The 12,684-nt window shown below is 47.1% G+C and overlaps 1 long non-coding RNA gene and 1 other non-coding gene across 2 annotated transcripts; one reads left to right on the top strand and one right to left on the bottom strand.

The window, feature by feature from the left end:
* The first annotated feature begins 3,294 nt into the window (after positions 1–3,294).
* LOC139830642 (uncharacterized) lies at positions 3,295–4,927 on the top strand. Its single transcript, XR_011743596.1, has 2 exons — positions 3,295–3,406; positions 4,692–4,927. It is a non-coding gene; the product is annotated as an uncharacterized lncRNA (long non-coding RNA).
* A 6,080-nt stretch (positions 4,928–11,007) lies between these two features.
* On the bottom strand, positions 11,008–11,078 carry TRNAG-CCC (transfer RNA glycine (anticodon CCC)). The gene has a single exon. It is a non-coding gene; the product is annotated as a tRNA-Gly (tRNA).
* Positions 11,079–12,684: the final 1,606 nt, after the last annotated feature.

Below are 12,684 nucleotides of genomic sequence, written 5' to 3'. Positions count from 1 at the left end.
AACTCTCCATTTAGGAAAGCCGTCTTAACGTCCATTTGATGAACGAGAAGACCGTGTGAGGCAGCCAATGACAGTAGTACTCGGATGGTGGTCAATCTTGCCACAGGTGAGTAGGTATCGAAGAAATCTTCGCCTTCCTTTTGGGTATAGCCTTTGGCTACAAGCCGAGCCTTGTACTTCTCAATAGTACCATCAGCTCGAAGCTTCTTCTTAAATACCCATTTACATCCTACAGGTTTGCACCCATAAGGACGCTCAGATAACTCCCAAGTTCCATTAGCCAAGATGGAATCCATCTCGCTTTGAACCGCTTCCTTCCAGTAGTCTGCATCAGGAGATGCGAGAGCTTCTGAAACAGTAGTGGGAGTATCATCCACAAGATACACAATGAAATCATTACCAAAAGACTTCGCAGTCCTTTGTATCTTACTCCTTGTGGGAGCTTCATTGTCATCTTCATCAGAATCTGAACTCTCATCATCAGATTCCTCATCAGACTCCATAGGAGTTTCATGTATTGGATCAGATTCCCAACTAGACATGCCATGCATATCTCTCATAGGAAATATGTCCTCAAAGAATGTAGCATCTCTTGATTCAAAGATGGTGCCAACATTCATGTCGTCCACTCCAGATTTCACCACAAGAAATCTATAAGCAATGCTATGGGCAGCATAGCCAAGAAAGACACAGTCCACGGTTTTTGGTCCAAGCTTTCGCTTTTTGGTGATTGGCAAATTCACTTTAGCCAAACAGCCCCAAGTTCGTAGGTAGGAGAGTGTTGGTCTTTTCTTTTCCCATTCCTCATATGGGGTAATCTCTTTATTCTTGGTTCGAACACGATTTAGGACATGACACGAAGTCAATATAGCCTCCCCCCACCATTCCTTGGATAAACCCGAAACATCTAACATGGCATTAACCAAATCTGTTAGAGTACGGTTTTTCCTTTCCGCAATCCCATTGGATTGTGGGGAATTGGGAGGCGTCCTCTCATGGATTATACCGTGTTCCGCACAGAATAAATTGAACTCGTTAGAAAAGTACTCTCCACCACGATCGGACCGAACCCTTTTTATCTTTCTTTCAAGTTGGTTCTCAACTTCAGCCTTTAGATTTTAAAGAAATCAAGAGCCTCATCTTTAGTTTTCAGGAGATACACATAACAATACCTAGTGGAATCATCAATCAAAGTCATGAAATATTTCTTTCCACCTTTTGTCAACTCACCATTCATCTCACATAGATCTGAATGTATGAGCTCTAGTGGTGCCAAGTTTCTTTCCTTCGCAGGTTTGTGAGGCTTGCGAGGCTGCTTTGCTTGCACACAAGCATGGCACTTAGAGCCTTTGACAAAGGTGAATTTCGGAATTAAACTCATATCAGCAAGCCGCGTCATACAACCGAAATTAACATGACAAAGTCGTGAATGCCAAACATTAGTTTCATTAACACTAGTGCTTACATGGTTCACAACATTATTGTAACGGCCCCGGGTAGTACCCCTAATAGATTTGTCTGTTATTTTCTTTTTGTTCATCATCATGGCATATGCATCATCTCATCCATGTTTTTTTTTACTAAATAAAATTATTTTTTATAAAACCTATTTCAGTTTTTCCCTCTCATATGTCTTATAGAATAAAACCCTTCTCACCCCTTTACTTTAAAATTAAACCTAACCCCTCTCCTTGGGCCTCCCTCTCTTTTCTGGTCCAATTCAAAACAGAATTGAATTTATATTCAAATGGATTTTCAAAATAAAAGAAAAACCTAACCCTATCTAACCAGCAGCCCAACCCCCTTCAGCCCAGCTCTCCCATCCGGCGGCCCAGTCTCCCTCTTCTCTCTCTGGCCCGAGTCCAGCCCACCTGGCCCGTACCCCTTCACCTTTCTTTCCCCTTGTCGTCTTCCACGCTCACGAGGAGAGCGTGAGCCCTCTCCTGTCACTGTCCACCTCCACCGAGCGCCTCACGCCCTCCACCTGCTCCCCTCTCCCTTATCTCCTGCTCTCGGAAAACCTAGCGGCCACCAACCCCCTCTCTTCTCCCTCCCTCGCGCCGCCTCCCTCTCTTATCTTCTTTTTGTGAGCACCCGAGAGCACCACCGTCGGGTCCGCCATGGCGCCGCCGCTACAGGTCCTCCCGCGACGCGCCAAGGGCACCAGGAGATGCGCCTCGCCTCCCTCGTCATCATCCCCGAAGGAATCGGCCCCGCGCGCCTCCAATCAATGAGAAATTCGCTGTTCCCTTCTTCCGGCTGCCGCCGTCCATCCTCAATTCTGGCGGATTCGCTGCTCCCCCGGCCAAGCCGAGATCACGGTCGACCTCCTGGTAACTTTTCGCTTCTCCTGGACCCCTTAACCCTCCTTGCCTCGTCCTGGTTTGAACTCTCATCGGCGGCCTCGTTTCGCCGCCCGCAGATGTCGTCGCCGGCGTCGCCACGGTGCTCCCCTGGCTCCAAATTCTCCACGGGAAGACTTCCCTTCATCTTCCGCTTCGAACCCGCACCCGCGCGCATACAGGGGCCTCCACATCGCCCGCGCGCGTCACGTCCGCCGCGGTGACCACCCCCGCCTGCGACGTGAGCGGCATCACCCTCGTCAAACACCTTTCGTGCGTGCAGACATGCTTCGCCAGCGTGGCCGCCACATCATCCCCTCGGCCCCACCTGTCAGCCTATGGGCAGGTTCCATCTCGGTGAGAAACGCCCCAGATCCAGATCTGGATCTGGCGGTTTACACTTTGCCCCCTGCAGCTTTTTGCACATCAACCCGGGCCCCTTAGCTTCGTCAGCGTCCCAGTCAGCGGCCTGGACCCACGCGTCAGCCACTGTGGCTAGCCATCCTGGGTATAAAACGTTTTTCCCTTTTCTCTGTTTTTCTGAAATTCCAGAAAATGATATATCTTGCAAAATTCATATCTTTTAAATGCTAACTCGAAATAAAAAGTGTTATATATGAATTTTGATCAGAAAACTGCAAGGAACATTAATATGCCATCCATTCATCTGTTTGCATCTCGCATCATGTCGAGACATGATAGTTATGCATGTTCACCTCACATATATGCGGAGTATTTTGGATTTCCAACTATGGTTTTCCCGCTCCGTTTAATATTGATGTAGCTCACCCATGCCTTGTGCTTCCATGCTAATCACCCTTTAACTTTGCCGGTAGAAATGCAACTTCAACCTTAATTGTTTGTCCGGGGTTCCGACTCCGATTAATATGGTTAAGTGCATCGCATCATACATGCAATGTCATGCATATCATCTTGATCATGCCGGTTCTTTATCCGTAGTAGTAAGATTGCATACGTTGTGTGTTCCAGTATTTGCTTCTTCCCGGATAGGATCGCGAAGTGGTGTTGTGAGATACGACAAGTTCTTCTGCAGCTTTTCACAGGCGAGCCCACCCCTTCACCTATTTTACTTTTACATGCTCTTTTGATCTATTGCTATCCCTATGTTGCGATTCTGTTGTGTCACGTGTCCTATTCCACCTGTTACCCTATATGATCCGAGATACACCTCCTTGCCCTACCTGATGTTTGTTGTTTGCCAGCTTTGCGAGTCGTAGGCGAGTTTAGGGTCTTGTTGATATCTCGAGATGTTCGGGATATCCTGTTGGGAGGTTATCACATGCTATATCAATTGTTGGAGATACTCATGCTTTACTTTATTGTTAACAACTAAAAATTGTAAGCAGAGCCATCTGTGAGCCCCTTTGCGAAAGCATCGGAACTTTGACTCGCTAATGTCCCCTAGGACCCGAGTTCTTGTTATCTGTTCCGAGATTGAGCGCTCTACCCGTACGTGGGGGAGTGGGACCCCCATCACCCACTACCTTTCCTCGAGTCTGTTTATTGGGAGCCACAACCTTGGTTTTATTTGCCCATATGCACGATATGCACGATTTACTTCCTGTTGCCTTCGGGTGTTTATTTTTGTACTGTACTCATAACGCGGATAGACTTATCTTGTGCCTGGTCGTAAGTGCCCGCCTGGACTATGTCGCAAACCTCTGGGTCCGTATCGGAGTACGGCCGAACTTCGTCACGGGTAGCTTAGTTGGGTGGCTCCCATTAAACTTTCTCTTGCATTGGGAACGGTCTTGATGTGAGACTCCACCTGTAGTAAGTGGGTTCGAGCATGCGTATGGTTACATTTGGGCAACCCCTGCAGGGTGTACATCTTATCGATAAGCCGTGTCCGCGGTTATGGACGACTTGGAATTGTATGGCTTGATCATAGAACAACTTACACCGCTCTTGTTGATAATAATTTGTTAATAACTTGCGTAGTAATATAGCATTACTACAACCGATACCTAATAAAACTTGTCCACCGTTGAGTGCCTTTTACATTGCCTCTTCGCAACTGTTGGAGGGGATATGTGTAATCGGCTGGGTTATGTTTGTGTAGTATTTTATCTGTCACCTTGTGCGCTCTCTTATCTTATCTGATTAGACGGATGTTGTAGCGTGTCTCTATTGGTTATAGTTATGCTGCCGCTAAACCTACCATATAGCCCCCGGCGATATATATATTATACTCGCCCGGCGAGCATAGCCATTTCTAGTCTCGCTAAGTACGTGCCGGAGTTCGTTCCTTGGTACTTACTCTCGCCTTTTCCCCTTTCTCTTTTGCTTCCTCCCTCTTGTCGGCAACCGATGGCCCGACTTTGACAGGTACAAGATGACGACGTTAGCAAGGTTACCCTTCCGGCTTGGCCTGGGCAGGGTTATGGACGCCACTGGTTATCTTCAGGACTCTTAGTCCAATTTGTATCTTGTCCGTACTCGGACGTATTTGATCTTCTGTATGATTCGGATCTTTGTATTGTATATTTGAATCTTGACTCGTTGGAGTCGTTGTTGTAATATATATATCTTGTGGGCTCTATTGTAATCCTGTTGTAATGTTACCGCTCGTGTTAATTCCTCTGGCATCACGTGTGTGATTCGTCGCGCACGTCGTGTCGGAGGGCGTCTCTGGATCGATATCGTGCGGATTTCGGCGGGATCGCTGAAATCCTCATGGTACCGGTCCCCGGGGCGTCACAATTATCACAGAAGTCTTCTAGAGAGAAGCGCAACATTCCCTCACACTCATATCCCTTTCCAACAAAAGTTCCATACTTAGACAGTACAACTTTATTGGACTCAAACACCAACTTAAACCCATCTTTCATAAGACGGGAGCCACTAACGAGATTCTTCTTGATGGAAGGGACATGCAGCACGTTCTTCAGTTGCACGATCTTTCCCGAAGTAAACTTCAGATCTACCGTGCCGACACCACGAACAGTAGCATGTAACCCATTCCCCATCATTACTGAGGAACCTCGTGCCTGATAAGAGGTAAACATGGAGATGTCAGCACACACATGAACATTAGCACCTGTATCAACCCACCATTCCGTGGGCTGAAACACCGAAAGAACAGTAGGTAACATATTACCATACCCTGTAGTTCCTTCCTCTGTGTTGCCAATGACCATGCTGACAGAATTTGAGTTCTGTCCAGCCTGACATTTCTTTCCTTTGCGTTGTGGACAACGATTGGCCCAATGGCCAGTCTCGCCACACACCCAGCAAGGATCTTTCTTCTCCGTTTTCCCTTTCTTCTTGAAGTTGGTAGTCTGGGAGACTCCCTTATTCTTTCCCTTGGACTTGTGGGCATTTTTCTGCACCATATTGGCGTGAACGTCCCTCGGGTCCTCCAGTGTGTTTGTCTTTTGCCCTCGCCTTCTCCTCAACATCCAGAGAGCCCATGATATTCTCAACAGAAAACTCATGCCTCTGATGTTTCAGGGAAGTGGCAAAGTTCCTCCATGAAGGGGGAAGTTTAGCGACAATGCATCCCACGACAAACTTGTCCGGTAGCACACACTTGAGGAGCTCAAGTTCCTTTGCCATGATCTGTATCTCATGAGCCTGTTCTACTACAGATCGGTTCTCAACCATTCTGTAGTCATTGAACTGCTCCATAGCATACAGCTCACCTCCGGCATCGGCAGCACTAAACTTAGCGTCCAGTGCATCCCACAGTTCCTTCCCATTTCGTATGTGCAGATAAGCATCAACCAACTTGTCTCCAAGCACACTTAGGACGGCACCCACAAAGATTACGGTGGCATCCCCGAACGCTTTATCCTCTTCAGGAGTAAGCGGACCTCTGGGAGTACCTTCCGCAACTCGATGCACGCCCATAGAAGTGAGCCACAAGAGGGTCTTACTTTGCCATCTCTTGAAATGAGAACCCATAAACGGGCTCGGTTTAAGCGCAGCAGCAAAACCAGACGGTGAAAATTGCCTAAGCATATAAGGTTTTTGGATTGTTAGATTATTAGGCAATTTCCGTGTGAGTTTAATTACCGAAAGCAACATTACAGATGCACAAACATACTTAACCATACTCATCAGACTAAGCACATGCATCAGATCTGAACATGAAACAAGTAGCAGTGCAAGGTATGAGAGGAAAAGCACGTACATCGCGACCGGGAAGGTCGCACCAGCAGCAGCACCACCACCACCATGGGTATTGTTGATGTCGCCCATGGTGTAGTCGGATCTGTCGATGAAGCAGCCGGATCGTCGAAGAAGAGGATGAACGATGTAGCGACGATCGCGAGACGCTCCCCAAAAACCTTATCGCCCGTCTCCCGGTGCAGGATCTCAACGGACGGAGTTTCGGAGGCCTGCTCTCCCGGACGGCTGTGCACGCAATCGCCGGGATGGGGAAGACTAGAGAGTAGCGCAGCAAAAGGAACTTCACGAGAGAGAGGGACTAGAGAGTTCTGAGAACTGTGTATTTCTCTAGATCTGATCTGTCTCCTTGTATAGCCTGGGAAGCCAACCCGACCCGACCGCGTTGACACGCGTAGGAAGCCAGGGACACGCGGCAGACATGCACATGTAGGCCGACACGTACCCAACACAGTTGGTGCACCAAGCAAAAAGTTTAGGCTTCCTTGAGTGTGTCTCGAACTCGAACTCGAGTCACGAAACGCGACGTGCGTGCGTGACGAGGCGAGGCGGGGCGGGCGGAGGACGAGGAGTGCGCGAGGGCTCTTTCTATTCTCACTCACTTGGAATGACTAGAACAGCAGCCCTTATATACCACTCCAACTCTCTCCCAACTAGCAATGTGGGACTAAACTTTGTCCCCCAAGGCTGTCCCAAGCTGCCAACGTGATGGGCCTTGAGATTTCAGGAATTGTAGACTATATGGGCTGCCTTACTGGGCTGCAGCCCATCTACATTCAACAGTTGCAGAGGCTGGGTGTAATTGGTATCTTTTTAATATTAATATATTCCTTTTATCGAAAAAAAATGGCAGTATGCATTCTCTGCTCTGCATGGCGGCATGGGGCAAGGTCACGAGGCCAGGGGCTTGGTTTGGCCGGGAGCCTGCCATGGAGGCAGCAGCTGATGCCGTGGCGTTGCATTGGCGTTTTCTCAGCCGTAGCGTATGGTCGTAGGGACGATGACATGGACTAGTGCTGATATGCATGACAGCATGAGGGTACAGCTATGTGTGTGTGGCTTACTAGTAACTAATCAGTACTGTACGGAGTAGCGCAGAAGGAAAATCGGAAGCATACGGGTGACTGGCCGATGAATCAATTGGTGGCCATGGCATTTTTTGCAGGGAGGGCAGAGCAGAGCGTGACGGGAAAACCTATATACCGACCAGGTCGGTGGCTACCGGCCACCGCACACCCCCGCACTGGTGTGGGCCTGGCCCAGGTAGGCTTTTTCCGTTTTTCTCTCTCTTTTCAGTTTTCTTTTTCTTTTCTTTTTCTGTTTCCTTTTTCTGTTTTACTTTTCTGTTTTCGGTTTCCGATTTTGTTTATTTTTTTACTTTTCAGATTTGAAAACTTTTTAATTTTAAAAATTGTTAAAACTGCAAAAATGTTCAAATTTAAAAATGTTCAAATTTGAAAACCGTTCAAATTTGAAAACCGTTCGAACGTGAAAAATGTTCAAATTTAGAAAATGTTCATAATTAAAATGATTTCTTAAAAATGTTCAAATTTAAAATTTGTTCATATTCAAAAATATTCAAATTTCGAACAAAACATAAAAAATCTGAAAAAATGTTCAATCTCAAGGAAATGTTCAAATTCAAAAAATGTTCAAATTTTGAAAAAAATAAAAATATAATTTTTTTGAAAATATTTATATTTCGGAAAAAACTAAAATTTTAAAATTCCAGATTTTAAAAAGTCAGATCTAAAAAGAAACTGAAGAATCAGTAGAGAATAGAAAAACCACCGTGCGTCGAGGCACGATCGATCTGAACGCAACCAAACAGACCGACAGAAACGTACATGGGCCGAGCCCACATAGTGCCTGGGGTGTGCGGCACCGGTTCCCGCACCGAGCAGGGCGGTGTAAAGCACCCCCCGAGCGTGACGGCTCGACGAAAACTCGGTGCGAGGATGATTCTGCCATTTGCCGTCAAGAAATATGAAAGCCCAGCCCAACATTGTCGAATCGCTCAAAACTCCCACCACATGGGCTGGTCCATATAAACATGGGCCGGTCCACATAATGGATAGGATAAACACATCCTATGCAACCATCGTTTCAGTCATGCATGGGGGGTGCTGTACGCCGACCAAGTGTGCGGCGCGCGGTACGCGCCGACCTGGTCGGTGTATAGGAAATCCGGTCATGCATGACTGCCGCATGACGAGGAGCGCTTGCGCGAATCAGGCACCAGCAGCCCAGCTAGAGCGGTCGCCGGTGCCGCCCTCACTCACCTCACCAGACACCTGGCGAAACCTATACACCGATCAGGTCGGTGGCGACCGGCCACCGCACACCCCCAAGTCGGGTATGGGCCAGGCTCATTTATGTCTGTTTAGCCTGTAGTAGTTCGTTTTTCCTTTTCTTTTTTTCTTTTCTGGTTTCTTTTTCTGTTTTTCTTTTTTCTTTTCTGTTTTCGGTTTTGTTTATATTTTTCAAATTCGAAATTTTTAATTTTTAAAAATTGTTCAAATTGAGAAAATGTTCAAATTTAAAAATGTTCAAATTTGAAAACCGTTCAAATCTGAAAATCGTTCAAATTTGAAAACCGTTCAAATTTGAAATCTGTTCAAAAAAAATCAAATGCGGAAATATAAAAAATGTTTAAATTCGAAAATGTTCAAATTTGAAAACCGTTCAAATTTGAAATTTGTTCAAAATATTTCAAATACGAAAATATTGAAATTCGAAAAAAATTCAGACTCTAAATTTGTTCAAATTTTCAGAAAGTTTAGATTCAATTTTTTTTTCATATTCAGCAAAACACAAATCAAATAGCAGAAGAAAAAAAGAAAGAAAGGAGAGAAATGTTACTGGGCCGGCCCAGTGCCTCCCGCCTGAAGTGTGCGGACGATCCGCTTAATGGGCCGAGCCCATATACGCCTGGGGGGTGTGCGGTGGGTTGCTGCCACCGACCAGCTCGGTAAATAGGAGCCCCCAGACACCGGCCCCTGCCTCTTTGTGTCGGCATGTCGCATGCCTAGCCGCCCACCAGCCATCGCCCTTTGCGCCGCTCTCCGCTCTACGCCGGGTCGAGCCCCGGAGAATCCTGGAGCCAGCAGGAGCATGTAAATCCCCAACGTATTTCTCATTTCCCACGAATTTGAGCCGGATAGGGGCAGCATGCCCACAAATTTGTAGCATGTTGCCCTCTTGTAGACTGTCTGGTCAATTGTACTTCTATTTTTGAAATCCCCTCAAGTTAGGGACCAAAGTCCTCTAAATATAGCTTTTAGAGTAACGGTAACCGGTAATAATAAATGGTCACGATGGCTGCATTTAGTCTTCTGGTTAATGGATATTGATTTATCAGAAGGCGGTAATAATTTTAGATGGGGTTTAAGGGCATCTCCAACGGTAAGATTCAAACGGATGCCACATTCCATCTGTTTGGGTTGTCGGCCGGACACGTGGATGCCCTGCGGACGCCGGTCTCAAGTAGTACTCCCCAACAGAAGACCCAAATATACTAGTACTACTACTAGTTCCAGGCGGCTGGAGCAGCTGCGACTCTGCGAGGATGACAGGCGCGGCTCAGGCGGCCGGAGCACCTTGCCGTGGCATAGGCGGCCGGAGCACCTTGCCGTGGCTCAGGCGGCCGAACTCGCCGGGGACAGGGGAGGCGAGGCGTGGGGCGGCCACAGGTGGCAGGCGAGGCGCATGGGAGTGGGCGGCGGCGGGGACAACGGGGCCGGGCTTCGCGCCAGGCGAGGCGCGCGACGGCCACAGAGGAGTTGGGCGGTGGCCGGGGCCGGGCACCGCGGCTCCTTTCTTCCCTGACGCCTCCCCTCGCCACAGGCGTACGCGCCGGGGACGGGCTCCGCGGCGGCCGTGCCTTCCTCGGTCGACTGGTACGGGCGGCGGCGAAAAGGGAAGGAGAGGGGCGGTGCGTAGGGGGGCTCGTGGCTGGAGGGATTGGCGGAGGGGGCTCGTGGCCGGAGATAGAGGAGAGAGAGGAGGAAGAGAGAGAAGGCACGTGGATGGTTGCGATGTCTGGCTGCAAGTGAGGTTCATCGAGACGCGTAAGGATAGAAAAGGACACGCAAGTTTGTCCGTGCCCATGCAAAAGCTCCCCAAATTTTGGCCAGCTTTGGGTCAACCTGAACAATAATGGATGGCTTTTTAGGTAAGGGTGCTACCGCTAGGTGCTGCTTTTACCCAAACGGACACATAACCAGATGGGTCAGTGTAGATTAGTAACATTTGCATGTTTACTACGGAGTACTCTATTATGATAAAGCCTTCGAAAAAGAATACGCGTTGCAACCAAATTTGACTCAATGCGTACGCAACATATTCAGGCATGCGTGAATACAATGTGAAAAATGTAGCCGGAAGACTAGATGTTGGTTGCATAAGAAAGGTAGCAGGTGGTGTTTACCAGTTTCAGTTAGTCAGAACACTGGTACTTGACACCAATTGGAGAAACGCAAAAACAAAACCGAATCACCATAAAACTCAATAGTGCGCATCCAGGGAATCGAACCCTGGTCAGTACCGTGGGAGGGTACTATGATACCACTACACCAGATGCGCTTGATGGCTAAACGACCATCAGAATCCTAATGATCGTAGACCTGAGCTCACAACTAATGTCTGCATGTGTTGTAGGCTTGTAGCGCCGATGTAGCCGTGCGATTGGACTAGAAATTCTACTATGCACCAATTTTTTTCGCATTAGTCCGTGGAGATCCTCATCAGGAGCCAACTAGCTAGAGGGAGTGACGTATGATGTGGATGTGTTTTAGGTTTGCACTTGTTGATGCCTGATGGAGATGCGGTACTGACAGACAAGCTAGAGGGGATGTGTATGGTGCTCTTAGCTTTCTGCGGTGAGTCGACACCTCGATGGAGTCATGGAGCAGATGAGATCCAAATATTAGGCAGTTGTTTCTGGAAGAAAGAACATGTTAGGCCAGGAGGATATATCCACCAGCTGATGAAAGCAGTGCACAGGGTGCAAACAAAGTCCCATGTCAACACTCGTTTTGTTTTTAAGAAAGAGGTCTTCAGTGTCCCGTTTCCAATTCTGGAAACCATATACTGTAGTATTAACAACTAGCAACGTACTAGAGATTCATCATTCATATACTACTCCTATATCAAATAAGCTAGCAAAAACAGAGTTGGAAATAGTTGAGGTCCTGCAGTAGCAACTTCGGGGTGTTCAATATCGAAGTAGCAAAACACTAGGGATTAGTATTATACCATATCGACAATGTTAAGACATAACTTAATTATGCTGGGGCTTCTGTGACTCTTCTTATCTCAGCGTGCAGTACTGGTGCACTTGAGTTCCTAAGGTTTATTCCACTTCTCACCCCCACACACGTACGCACACCTCGATCGCAGAAGAAAACCCGTCTCTGTCGCGTGATAAGCGTGTCGTGCTGCTATCGGCCAATTGTCTCGGCGAGAGGATGCTTGCCATGGACGACAAGCCAATTGCATATCCAGTTGGGTGCACACTCGGCTCCGGCCTATGTACTTCAGCTGAAGTGGAGTGTCTGGAAGCAGTAGGAAATAAAATAAAAAGAAAATTACAAGGCCTCAATTACAAAACCTCAGCTCAAGCGCTGACGTTTCGATGTCTCATTCTTGCAGGTGAGACACCGACGTGATCGTCAATCATATTCGGAGCATATGTAGCTTTATTTGGTGTTAGGTGATTAGGTATATAGCTTGACACAGTAAGACACCAAACGACTGATCAGTCTACGTATGTGCTTCGACTTTATGAGGATGGGATGTGCTTCGTCCACATTCAGTGGACTTAGGTTAGTCGTAGTACTGATGAATGAAGTGGACTCAAAGGATTTTGGTAGAAAATTTAGATTCGAAAATTTTAGGATATTTGTTGTGTGAGTTGTTCGATTTTGTGGACTGAATCATATAAGAACACAATGTCTACGGGCTCCTTTGATTCATAGGATTTGTATAAAAACTATGTATGATTTGGATTATGGAAAAAAAAGTCTACATATGTTGTTTGATATATAGGAATATATCCTATAAGAATCTTGTTGTCTAAATCCTATAGAAAAAAACATTAGATCATACCTCATGGAAAATTCATTTACTACAATCAAAAACATTTTAAGTTTTCAAAGAAAGTAGCCATGGGCGGGCACGGGATAATTAC

Source organism: Lolium perenne, chromosome 4 (genome assembly GCF_019359855.2).
Source record: "Lolium perenne isolate Kyuss_39 chromosome 4, Kyuss_2.0, whole genome shotgun sequence".
NCBI classification, from domain to species: domain Eukaryota; kingdom Viridiplantae; phylum Streptophyta; class Magnoliopsida; order Poales; family Poaceae; genus Lolium; species Lolium perenne.
The sequence above is the reverse complement of the archived record's forward strand: the minus strand, read 5'-3'. Positions and strand labels throughout refer to the sequence as shown.